Raw genomic sequence first — 13,699 nt, forward strand, 5'->3', positions numbered from 1 at the left:
GTAAACCCAGGCTCAGGGGATCAGACACCTTCTTCTGACCTGCATGTACACCAGACACACACACAGTACCCAGGTATACATCAGGGAGAAAAAAAAAAAAACTGTACACATAAAATAAATACAGTTTAAAAAGGAAAAAAGTCAGGAAGAAGATAAACCCAAGAAGCAAAGACTATATACATCCAGTCTTAAATTACTGATAAATAAAAAGGGTTGTACTTGGAGCCTTCCTCACAGCTACCTTGAAAAGATGGCCCTCAAACCAGGCCTCAAGGCCAAGAGTAGCAGTGGAAAAAGGTGAGCGGGTCTGAGCTGCTAGTGGTGGGCACACACAAGATGGGGGAATCGGGAAAAGACATGCACACAGCTGAGTCAAGGAGTTATGGTGGGTCTGTAGTCCCAGCACTCAGGAGGCAGAGCCAGGTGGGGCTCTGTGAGACCAGGACAGCCTGTCTACAGAGTGAGTTCCAGGACAGCCAGAGTGAGACCCTATCTTGGAAGGAAAAAAAAAATTATCTTTGTTCGGTTATCTTTCCTTTCAAAGAGGAATTTTTGTAATACCAATGAATTCAGCCTACTGACATGTTAGGAACACACTTCTTCCCTAGAAAGGTTGGTGGGGACAGGCCTGAAGCTGCGGTTGACTCCTAAGACCAAAGGAGAAAGAGCTTTTGAGGATAAAAGCTGAATGAGGAAAATCGACATAATAAAAAGAGAAGCAGAGGCTGGAGGCCTCACTGGGCAAAGCAGTTGCCAAATGAGCCTTGCAGCCCAAGTTTCTTTCCTCAGTCCCATGTAAAGACAGAAGGAGAGAACCAACTCTGCAAAGTTGCTTTTTGCCCCTTCCGGTAATTATAATAAATATAAAATGTAAAAACAAACAGCTGAAGCCGGGCAGTGGTGGCTCACTCCTTTAGTCCCAGCACTCAGAGGCTGAGGCAGGCGGATCTCCGGAGGCCAGCCTGGGCTACAGTTCCAGGACAGCCAGGACTACACTGAGAGACCTTGTCTCAAAAAAATAAATGATAATAAAAACAGCTGATTGTGGTAGCACACACCTATAATCCAATGCTTAGTTGTCTGAGACAGGAGGATCTTGACTAGACAGCATGGGCTACACAGCAAACCCCTGTGAGAGAGAGAGAGAGAGAGAGAGAGAGAGAGAGAGAGAGAGAGAGAGAATGGAGGGAGGGGTGGAGGAGGAGAGGAGAAGAGAGGAGAAGGGAAGAGACAATTCAAGTAACAATAGAAGAAGCTGGGAAGCTGGTAAGGACTCCTTAACAGGAAGTTGTAAGAGGTTCTTGTTTCTGTTTCTGACCATGTAAAGGATCCATATCATGTCAGGCCATTGTTTCCCACCCTCTAATTCTAAAATAGGATAACATATACTAAACTGTATTTTAAGCAGGCAGCTTGATAAGTTTTGGCATAGATATATAACCAAGGTCACCACAACCAATGAGACTCTGCATACCCATCATCCCTGATACAATCTGTTTTTGAGAGTCACTGAGAAAATCTCCAGCCAGAAAGAGGTCACTGAGCAACCCTCCAGCCCATGCTTTAGGGATGAAAAAAAAAATGACACTCCTCCAAACCCACCCCCCCAGAGGAAAGAGTTTGCACAACCTCCCAGAGCTGGTCTAGCTGGTCTGAGGTACAGCAGACTCCAAGAGCACTGTCCTCAGGCCCTAGTTCCTAGCTTTGATGCTCCACAGGGCCCAATTACCCCAAATAATTCTACTCAGGTCTAGGAAAAGATCATTTTTGACCAAATGTTCCTTTATCAACGAATCCCCAGGGAAGCTGTAATTTTGAAGGAGAAAGATGATAGGTCCCTTAAAAAAAACGGTTTTGATGGTATGTTGCTCCCTACCAGGATGATGCTAGGCACATTTCTCAGGGTTTTGCCCTTTAACCCCAGAAGGTGAAACAGCCTCACCACAGGGTAAGGGGGTCGCTGTGTGGAACCAGAGGAGACCCAACCACAAATTAAATCCCTCAGAACAGTTTCCAGACGCCAAAGGTCTTCCACATCAAAACTCCGGACGTGGACGTCTTTGTCTGTTGAAGCATGTTTATTTGTAGCAAAGTGCGTTTTGCAGTGGAGTTAATGCACTCCTAACACTTAGTTCAGAGCATGGTGTTTTGACTGAAAAATACACAGAATTGATGATTTCAATCAGCCAAACTTTAAACAAAAATTCCCATCAGAGCTGCTTGATTATTCGCAGCACCTTTAACACAAGACACCTTTAAACCTTGATGGAATGTCTGTGTTTTGACAAGACGTGAGCGTTAGCAGAAGCTGGGAGAGGCAATAACCAGAGACCTCTCTACCATTTGGCAACTTTTCTGTAAAAGGAAAGTTATTCTGAAAATGTTTCTAAAATAGAAAATTTACTTTAAAAGTGGAGCCCTGCTGGAGGACATAGTTGCATATGGCTGGAATCCCACCACTTAAAAGGCTAAAGCGGAGAGGATTAGCTGTTAAAGGCAGCCTGCTCTAAGGAGATCCTGCCTGGGGGAAGACAACCCAACAACCAATAGAGACAATGGTAAAATGTGCATACACACACACACACACACACACACACACACACAATGTAAAAAGTACTAAGATTAAGCACTGGCTTCTCTTCCAGGGGACCCTGGTTCAATTCCCAGCACCCACATGGCAGCTCACAGCTACCTGTAATCCCAGTTCCACGGGTCTAACACCCTTACATAGGCAAAATACCAGTGCTCATAAAATAAAAATAAATAAATCATTCGCCAGTCAGTGGCGGCATGTGTCTTTAATCCCAGCACTCAGGAAGCAGAGGCAGGTAGATCTCTGTGAGTCTGAGGCCAATGTGGTCTACAAATCAAATTCTAGAACAGTCAGGACTAAAACCCTGTCTCAAAAAAAAAAAAAAAAGAGTTCAGACTTGTGGAGGACCCGAGTCTGTTCCCAGCACCCACATCAGGCTGCTTACAACCCTCTGTAACTCCAGCTCTGGAGGGAACATACCCACATACAGACATTTATTATTTACATTTTAAACATTTAAAGTACTGAGAATTTTAAAGACATAAAAAGAAGCTCATAGAACATTTTGAAGCAGTTTACAGAGCAAAAGACATATACCAAATGATGAGTATATATCTGAAAGAAACCTGCTAAGTGGTTTGGTGACTGCTGAAACTCGCCCATGATGGACAATAACATTAACTTTTTCGTTTTTTGTTAGGGAAAAGGCCAAACCTACTGAAGTAATACTAGAAGCCAAACATTCCCAGCACCTCCCCTTATGCTTTGGTCCCATCCCTTCTAGGTTTCTCTCTCACACTTGCTTTCCTGGCTTTCCTTTTGACCTGTGAACTCCTGATTTGGGGACCCCAATGCTCTTTACCCAACCTTTGGAGCGCCCCAGAGCTTACCACCCTGGAGGCTCTTTGCTGCCCCCTCCTGCCAGCTACAGACAACCACTGTCGTTCCCTAAAGGTCCAGTTCACACCCACCTCTCCTCTTCCAAAGAAAGCCTTTGCCACTGAGTGGTGAGAATTTCAGTTAGCAAGTACTTTTTTTTTGTTTTTTCCAGAGCTGAGGACCGAACCCAGGGCCTTGCGCTTGCTAGGCAAGTGCTCTACCACTGAACTCCTTTTTTTATATTAAGTCAATTGGGAAGAAAATATATATACTATCTCTACAACTCCTTTGCTAATTGCAGCCCCAAGTTCTAAAGTCCTCGAGTGCAGTAACTCCCTGCTCTATAGAACGCAGTAGGAGGTAAGAAGGCCACTCACACGGTGGTGTGAGAATCTTACTTTCTGCTCTTGTCTTCCTTCATCAGTTCCTATCCACAAGTCAATGTCTAGGCCATCAGCAGTGTTCAGAGGATGTGTTCTAGACCTACACTCTCAGTGTTCCCTACACCAGCCACACGTAGCCAAACAAGCTCTTGGAATATGATTGGGGAATATATATATATAATATTTTATTAGATTATTATCATTTTATTATTACCTACATAACATATACATTTTATTTGTTCATTTATTTATTTATTTATTTATTCTTTTTGTGTGTGTGTGTGTGTGTGTAGCTGAGGATCGAACCCAGGGCCTTGTGCTAGCTAGGCAAGCACTCTACCACTGAGCTAAATCCCCAACCCCTTATTGATTCTTTTACTTTTTATTTTTTTGATTTTGACCCAGGCTGGTGTGGAACCCACTCTGTATCCCAGGCTGGCCTCAAACTCATGACAATCTTCCTCCTCAGCCTTCCAAACACTAGGATTACAGTTGAGAACCACCACACTTGGCTTTTCTGTTGTTGTTGCTGTTGTTGTTGTTGTTTTGAGATAGGGTTTCTCTGTGTTCTTTTGGTGCACAGAGATCTGTCTGGCTCTGCCTCCCAAGTGCTGGGATTAAAGGCGTGCGCCACCACTGCCCAGCCCTTGGCTACTTTTTAAAAAATTTTCTTTGAATTTTGATTTAAGTAGTGCTGGTTGGTCTGGAATTTGTGGTGTTGACCAAGCTGGCCTTGAACCAGCACTTGCTGCTCTTCCAAAGGACCAATTTTCAGTTCCCAGCACCCACAGTGTGCAACTCACAACCTCCTGTAACTCCAGCTCCAGGGGGTCAAATGTTCTCTTCTGGCCTCCACACTTGTACAATTACATATGTGTTTGCAATAAATTTCTACAGCACATCAGTAGTCTAGGGAGGAAATATATATCTAAGTAAACAGCCTCTTGACATCAAACAACAGTTTCCTAGAAGTGTGTGGAAAAGTCTAAAAGGATGAACAAAACAGTAATGTTACCAGGTACAACAAAATGAGGTTGTTACTGCCCAAGGCTTAAATAATAATAATAATAATAATAATAATAATAATAATAATAAAGCCCCCAATTTCAATCTGTATTAATTAATTAAAATATTAGGTGATGAAAAACAATAAAAAAAATTAGGCAGTGTGGTAGTACATACCTATGATTCTAACACTTAGGAAGCTGAGGCAGGAGGGTTACCATGAGTTCGAGGCCAATATAGGCTGCATAGATACATCCTATTTAAAACAAAAAATGAGCCAGGTGTTGGTAGGTGGTGCACACGCTTTTAATCCCAGCACTCAGGAGGCAGAGGCAGACAGATCTCTGAGTTCGAGGCCAGCCTGGCCTACAGAGTGAGTTCCAGGACAGCCAGAGCTACACAGAGAAACCCTGTCTCAAAAAACAAGAATAAAATAAATGAAAATATTACAGAGGAAACTGAGAAAATTCAAATACTACTAAAGATAAGTTTGGTCTATAAAAAAACACATGGCTCAGGGGGTAAAAAACACTTGCCAGGAAAGACCAACAACCTGAGTTCAATCCCTAGAACCCAGAATCCACATTTTAAAAGCCATGTGCCGCCAGTGGGTGGCGGTGCACACCTTTAATCCCAGCACTTGGGAGGCAGAGGCAGGCAGTTCTTTGAGGCCAGCCTGATCTACAGAATGAGTTCCAGGACAGCCAGGGCTACACACAGAAACCCTGTCTCAAACAAACAAACAAACAAACAGATAGATAGGCAGGTAGCTGGTAGGTAGGAGGTACATATATACATAGGTACATACATATGTGTGTATATACATACATACACATGGATGGGTAGAAGCCAGGTGCAGAGCCCAGCCTGTGGTAAGTATGGCAGTGCTTCGTTAGTGAGGGGCTAGCCTTGAGTATGGAGTGTGGCAACAAGAGAGAGACTCTGCCTCAACAAACGTGGAAGGAGAGAAATAATTGCCAAAAGTTGTCCTCTGACCTCCACAGGTGTGCCATGGCACACGTGTGCCTGCACGCTCACACACACACACACACACACACACACATACACCATATAATAATAACAATAACAATAACAAGATATAAATACATAAACAAAAAGAAAACTGTTATTACAAATTTATTTATGTACGTATGAATGTTTTGCCTGTGTGTGAACCACTTGCATACCTGATACCCTCAAATCCCCAGGAACTGGAGTTACAGATGGTTGTGAGCTGACATGTGGGTGCTGGGAATTGAACCTGGGTTCTTTGGAAGAGCAGTCAATGGCTCCTTTTTTTTTTTTTTTTTTGGTTTTGGTTTTGATTTTGTTTTTTTGAGACAAGTTTTTGTTTTTTTGTGTTCCTCTGTGTAGTCCTGGCTGTCCTGGATCTCGCTCTGTAGACCAGGCTGGCCTCGAACTCACAGAGATCTGCCTGGCTCTGCCTCCTGAGTGCTGGGATTAAAGGTGTGTGCCACCACTGCTCTGCCAGCCAATTGCTCTTAACTGCTGAGCCATCTCTCTGTGTCTCTAGGCTATTATTTGAGTGTATTATATTGGGAAAGGAGTATCAATATATGAATTATTACACTAATATTTACTAATTCACTATTTATGGCATCTAACTTTTCAGTTTCAAGGAACATTTGAGTAAAGTGTAATGCCTGCTGTTTTAGAGTGAGCTTGTGCACTAGGCCCCAACTGAGCAGACTGGATCAAAATGGAGTCACTCTTGTGAGATATCATGCAACCAAACTGAACTTGGAAATGAGCCAGTTCTCAAAAAATAAAAGAGAAATTCATAACAACCAATGCAAAGGGTGTGATAACTCTCATAGGGAGAGTAACCTGTGGTGACCAACCCAGATTTTACTGAATGTTTGTGTCTTCAGCCTGTTCTAACTCTCAAGTCCACCTTCATCCAAGCTCTCTCTTCTGTGTCACAATGGGGTGCAGTCCTATCACAAATCCTATCTTAACCTCCATTTTTTGAAAATTTTTTCCTTAACAATACCTTTTCATATTTAGTTGTTATATACACAAAATACTGTTCTCAAAGAATTAAAAAATGTAACACAGAAAGAGTTGTCTATTGCGCCCCCCTCATCTCAACTTTTACCTCTAATGGTAACTATCAGTTGGATTTTATTTTTATTTTTTATATTTATTTTATTCCATGTAATTTTTTCTGTATGTAGATCAGCCAGTTTGTCTTTTATGTATGTGTAGGTATGATGATATTCCAAAATCTGGGAAAATCTGAAATGTAAAACACTTCTGGTCCCAAACATTTTGGATAAAAGACAAGCATCTTGCACAATGAAATAGTATGCAACCATTGAAAGAAGAGGAAAAAGATAATTACAAATAGGAATTATGTCATAGATGTGTGCATGCAAAAAAAAATCTGTTATTGAATAATGTGTGTTAAATGTAACCAGTGTAAGAGAAAATAATACTTTTACAATTATCCCTGGCTATCCACACTATTTATATCCAAATTGAGATACCAGGAGTTGAACTTTAGACAATGGATTCTGATGTGGATATTGCTCTGTGTAAATAAAGTTCTGATTGGCCCGTGGCCAGGCAGGAAGTATAGGCGGGACAAGAGAGAAGAGAATTCTGGGAAGTAGAAGGCTGGGAGACACCACCAGCCGCGGCCATGAAAAGCAACATGTAAAGACACTGGTAAGCCACAAGCCATGTGGCAAAGTATAGACTAACAGAAATGGGTTAATTTAAGATAGAAGAAGTAGATAACAAGAAGCCTGCCATGACCATACAGTTTGTAAGTAATATAAGTCTCTTTGTGCTTACTTGTTTGTGTCTGAGTGACCATGGGACTGGCGGGTGAGAGAGATTTGTCCTGACTCTGGGCTAGGTAGGAAAACTCTATCTACAGGATTCAGATGGTGAAGGATGATATATTTTCCCAACATATTTTGCTTCAAGTCAGATAGCAAATACCAGGAGATTGAATTAAGAGAAAGTATATCGCCTGGCAGTGGTAGCACACACCTTTAATCCCAGCACTTGGAAGGCAGAGGCAAGTGGATCTCTGTAAGTCTGAGGCCAGCCTGATCTACAGAGCAAGTTCCAAGACCACCATAACCATTACTCAGAGAAACCTTGTCTTGAAAAAAAAGAAAAAGTATATCCCAAAATATTTGTCTGAAGCCAAGTGTGGTGGTACAGGCCTTTATCCCAGCACTTGGGAGGCAGAAGCAGGCAGATCTCTGTGAGTTGGAGTCCGCTCTGGTCTAAATGGGGAATTCCAGACCAGCCAAGGCTGCACAGTGAGACCCTGTTTCAAAAAAGAAAGAAAGAAAAGAAAAAATTCAAAACATTTATCTAAATCTATTTGGTTCTTTGTTTTGTAAAGCAATAGGTCTGATTATTTTTTTCAGACAGAAATAATATGCATGGAACCATTAAGAATCCTCCCAGGTGGTTCAATTTTCTTTTATCTTTAACAAAACTGTTATTGAACATCTGACAATGTGCACAGTGTGTCTGATCTAAAAACATAACAATAAACACATCATTTTCAGAAGGCACATTCTGGGAAACTCAAGCACAAGGGCTATTGTGATGACTCTGTTTGGTTGTGTGTTCATTTCTGTGTCTCTGAAAGGATATTTGTGTGGGAATTGTTTTTGTTTTTGTTTTTTTACAGTTTTTGAAACCAGGACATTTATTTTATGTCCAATCATTGAAATTCTCAAGATGAGCCGGGTGCCGAGACTTTAGTTAGTGCTCCTTCACGGAGTCCACACCTGAGGCTTCCGTAGACAGTTTGTAGGTGTTTGGCTCACCCTGTCCAGTCACATTTAGTAACTGTGCTGTGGTGTTCCAGTTACACCAGCTCTCGGGTTGCAGGGTAGCCACATTACCAAAGGCTAACTTCTGAAAGCAGCAGGTCTAAGAGCCACAGTCGTGGCCATCTCTGAATGACGGTGTCCTCTTGTCATCTTGCTTCTGCTTCTGAAGCCGAAGAGCTGACTTCTTTAAAATGGCATTGCTGGTCATGGAGTATGAATGCTTTTAATATTCCAACATTGTCGACTTTATCGTGAACAATGCTTTCCAGAGAGCTTGCTTCCCACATCTGCCCAAAACTGGAACTATTTTTTAAGTAAGAAAGAAATTAGACCTACATCAATCTAAAACTAAAAAAAAAAAAAAAAAAAAAAAAAAATTCATTGATTTTTCTTTATTGGGGAATTGGTCACTTGGAATTTATCACAGAAAATAATTTTGGAAGTTCATCTTAAAACTGAGGGGGATATAGGCCCCTGAAGAGGTCACTTGAACACTTGACAGAGGAACAGCATGTCAAGTGACTTGAATGGGGCCTCCCTGAACCCCTGGAAACCACCTCACCCATGCCTCCCAAACTTCCTTCACTAAAGCCAGACAGGATCTACTGGCAGCCACTGGATTCTTGCCAATTGTCTTCATCAATAATAAAAATATTACCTCACTCTGCCCCTGATGGGCATAATTTTTACATGTGTGTGTTGTGGGATAATCTTTTCGTACACTGTGAAGATGTGTCTCTGCCAAGGCACCTTCTGATTGGTTTAACAAAGAGCCCAACAGTCAATAGCTAGGCAGGAAAACATAGACAGGACTTCCGGGAAGAGAAAGGAATCTGGCTTGAGGGATTCACCAGCAAGATGTGGAGGGAGTCCAGTGTCCAGTATGGAAGAGAAGTAACAAGTCACGTGGCACAAGGTAGATTAGTATAAATGGGTTAATTTAAGTTATAAGAGCTAGTTGGGAACAAGCCTAAGCTAAGGCCAAGCTTATATAGTTAACAAGTCTCTGTGTCATTAGTTGGGAGCTGGAGGTCCAAAGAAAAGTGACTACATGTATGAGAGAGAAAGACACATGTAGTTACAGGACAACCGTTGGCAGCTGTAGGTTCTGGGGATTGAACTCAGATTGTCTAGCTTGACAGCAAGTTCCTTTACCTGCTCACTGAGCCATCTCTTCAGCCAGGATCATATTTTTCTGTCTTTTTAACTCTAATTGTACAATAAAAGACCTTTTTCTCCTGGGGGCAGGGGGAAGAAAGCTAGGTGTTGTGGTGTGTGCTTGTGATCCCAGCACAGGAAAGGCAGAAGCAAGAGGACTAGCCACAAGTGTGGGGCAGGCTTGGCATACATAGCCAGTTCCAGACCAACCAAGACCCTATCTGTGATAGAGGATTAGATTGGCCCAGCACACCCAAGGCCCTGTGTTCAATTTCAGGTACCACATCTAAAAAGCAAATCAGGTCAGGAATTTTACTGATGGATGAAGGATGAAGGATGAATTGTGTCTTCTGTGAGCTGGTACCAGGTAGCTCCCTTACCTGACGAAGGCTACCCTCTCCATTCTGTCAAGGCCTGTGTCTGCCTTCCCTGAGGTTGCCTTCCACACCTCTCCAGCTGCATTTCTAGCTTCTTCTCTGCCCTTAGTATGAACCCTTCCCCTGCCTCCAATTCCCAGTACACACAAAAGCATTATACTCAAAAGGTGATTTTTTTTTTCCACTATGATTTAAAAGCTTGATCCTACATCCTCTACTCCCTGAGCCCTAAGATGCTGCACATTTGAAACTAATTAAAAAGATTTGTATCCCGTAATTCCTCACTGAGAGGCTATCCACGTGTGTCCTTGAACCTCTTATGTGGCTGAGAAGCGTATTGCATGTTGTATTCATTTTACCCAGGGATGTGCTGGAACCACATCTCATCTCTTCCCAACTCCCACTCAGCAAAACCTTTGGCAGCTTTGAAGCCAGCAACAGAGCGGGTATTTATACCAGGAAACCAGAGTGCTGTACAGCCAGGCTGTTAACACTGAGCACGCTGTCAAACATTCCAGCACACCACTGGTGTGGGGATTCTTTTGGTTTTTAAGTAACAGAGACCCACTAGAGCCAGTGTAAGAGAAAGGGGGAAGGTATCACAAGATCCTGCTGGTGAGGTGTCCTGGCACTGATAAGTGGGTGACAGAGGGGCCCTAGGAAGAAGCTGGGACTGGGAACGTGAAAATCACCAGAGCTCTTCCCTCTTCTTGGTTTACCATGCTTTTCTTTTCCTAACAACCCGCTTCCTCCATTCCTAATCTACACGGAGAGCACTTTGGACTGCTCTGAGTCCAGTTTCCCTGGGAAACTGATATCTGTCTCGGTCTCAAGTCTAGCTTCTCAGGCAGGGACTCAAACTAGAAGAAAATTCTATGGCAGCCAATGCCTGGTCAAGGCAAAGAAAGGAACAGCAGAAAGAGGCCATCAGCAGAAAACGATCAAAGCGCTCACAAAGACCTTTTCTCAACTCTGACCCTAGCATCAATGAGGTGCTGTCACTCAGTTCATCCAATGCCACTGCAGGCTCTCCAGAAGATGTGGGGAAGATGTTCATCTCTGACATTCAGACTCCTTTCCTTGTCATTGTTCCCAAATACAAATAACAGCCATTTACATCTCCTTGCCTTGTGCTAGGAATTGTGAAGACTCTAGAGTGCCCAGGTTACACTGGAAAGGCGTGTCCCTGGGTATAAAGGACTTCTGCGTCCCCAGCATCCATCCCACTGTGGATATGGGAAGGCAACAGCTTCTATGCTCGCCTGTCTTTAGCAACATTACAAAGCACTTCCCAGGTGAAAGGCCCCGTTTTAGAGATCCTAGAGGACGATCCTAAACCAACTGCAAGAAACAGGAAAGCTCCCTGAGAATGCTCAAAAAACAATCACTATCCCTGAAGGCTGAGAACTCAGCTTGGTTGGCAGAGGAGTTCCCTAATATTCATGGGTTCCAGTCCCAGCACCATAGACTGGGTGTGGTGGTATAAACCTATAGTTCTTGCACTCAGGAGGTGGAGGCAGGAGGATTAGAAGGTTATATACAAGGTCACAGCTACATGGTAAGTTTGAGGTAAGCCTAGGCTACATAAGATCCTGTCTTTAAAAAAGGAAGAAAGGAAGAAAGAAAGAAAGAAAGAAAGAAAGAAAGAAAGAAAGAAAGAAAGAAAGAAAGGAAGAAAGAAAGAGAGAGAGACTATACAAATAGACATATTTGGTTGGGGGAGGCTTGTTTGTTTTTTGAGACAATGTCTCACTATGTAGTCTTGGCTGGCCTAGAATTCCCGATGTAGACTAAACTGGCCTTGAATTTACATCAACCTGCCTCTGCCTCCGGGGTGGTGGGATTAAAGATGTGTACTACTACACCTAGCCAGAGCAATTTTTTAAAAATAAATATGTTAGTGGGGCATGTCTCAAAACTCAGCACTTGGGAGGCAGAGACAGGTGGGTCTCCGTGAGTTTGAGGCCAGGCTGGTCCACATAAAGAGTTCCAGGCCAACTAAGGCTGCCTAGTAAGAACTTGTCTTAGAAAAAAATTACTTTGTCTGCAAGCAATCCAAAAGCGGGTGCCAGGCCCAGTGGCGCGGTCCCAGTCCAGCACAGGAGGCCGAAGCAGGCGGATGGTGAATTGCAGGCAAGTCTGGGCTGCAGAAAAACACAAAGAAATCCAAAGCATTGCTCTAGCTCTGGTCAGTTCAGCAGCTCTGGACCTATCGATTCCAACGTTCTGCTTTGTCACATTCAAACCCAGGCCTTCGTGGACACGTGTTGCCATCCCCCACAGACTCAGAGCCGTCCACCGAAAGAAAAGAGGCCATTTCCTCTCTCTGCGTGTCTGTTTTTAGAGCGAAGAAACTTTAAAGAATGCTCCCACCAGCCAACTTCTCCCCAGAAAGAAATGACATCCCCTGCCTGCTTGAAGCACTCATCCACAGGGGGACTGGTGCTGCCATCACTGGCCCAGAGCAATCAAGACCGCATGTAAGGGAAGGCTTGCTTACAATGGGGCGGAATGGGGGTCTGCTGGAAGGGAAGAAGGAGGCAATCAGCGGGGACTACCCCGACTCTGACCCCAGAGCCGCGCAATCAGAGAAAACACAAAGTGCTCCGGCCCCAGCAGGCATTTCTCCAGACACTTTTGTCTCTTATTTCTCCCTCGGAGCTACCACTCAGCCTTACTAAATCCGGTAGATCCGCCCACCGGAACCTGGTTTTTATCTCCCCTCTCCCCCTTTTGATTTATTCTAATTAGTAGCAGAGCTGGCTCCCTGCCTGGCCTTTTCACTGCTAAATCAAGGTTTTGAACATATGAAACTGTGGTGACAGGGGACACTAATAAACAAAGGTCGTTACAGACTGCAGGCCCCAGAATCAGGCAGTGTTCAGATCTGCCTGCAAAAGAAGTCGAGCTCAGAAAAAGATAAGAACTGGAAAATAGTGTTGTTGGGCTTAAAACTTTTCATTACTTTTAAGAAGTATTCCGTGCATTGAGTTTTGAGTACTGAGTAGAGATTTCCAAGTAGTTCAGTGAAGGAGCTGGGGGTGGGGATGATATAAAAAAACAAAAACAAAAACCGCACAAGCAGAATTCATTTAAAAGACACCTTTCTCTTAGTTTAGAGCTAATAATCTTCTGCTCTACATTTTTTTAAGGTTTTTTTTTTTGGTTTTTTTTTTTTTTTGCTTGCCTAGGGTTACCAAAGGGCCTAGAATTGAATATTTAGTTCATATGAAAGACATTGTCCCCTTTGTTATCCTTCGCCACCTCTGAAGGTTTGCGACTCATTTGCAGTTCCCCTTTGGCGGCTTCTACCTCTTTGACCACGTGTTCCTGACAGAGAGAATATCCAGGTGGCCTGGCGCTTGGAAACCTGTCAGACATTATTCAATGCAATAAAGAACACGCAGACAAGTCCTTGGCATATTGTTGCAGGGAAACCCTTTTAGAATTCACTAATTGGGAATTTGTGATCGTTTGAGGGAGGGCTGGCTGAAGTTAACCTTTGTAGGGGGAAAAAAGAGTCCGCTGGAGTTCTGCATA

The sequence above is a fragment of the Onychomys torridus genome, chromosome 3 (assembly GCF_903995425.1).
Source record: "Onychomys torridus chromosome 3, mOncTor1.1, whole genome shotgun sequence".
In the NCBI taxonomy this organism is placed as follows: Eukaryota; Metazoa; Chordata; class Mammalia; order Rodentia; family Cricetidae; genus Onychomys; species Onychomys torridus.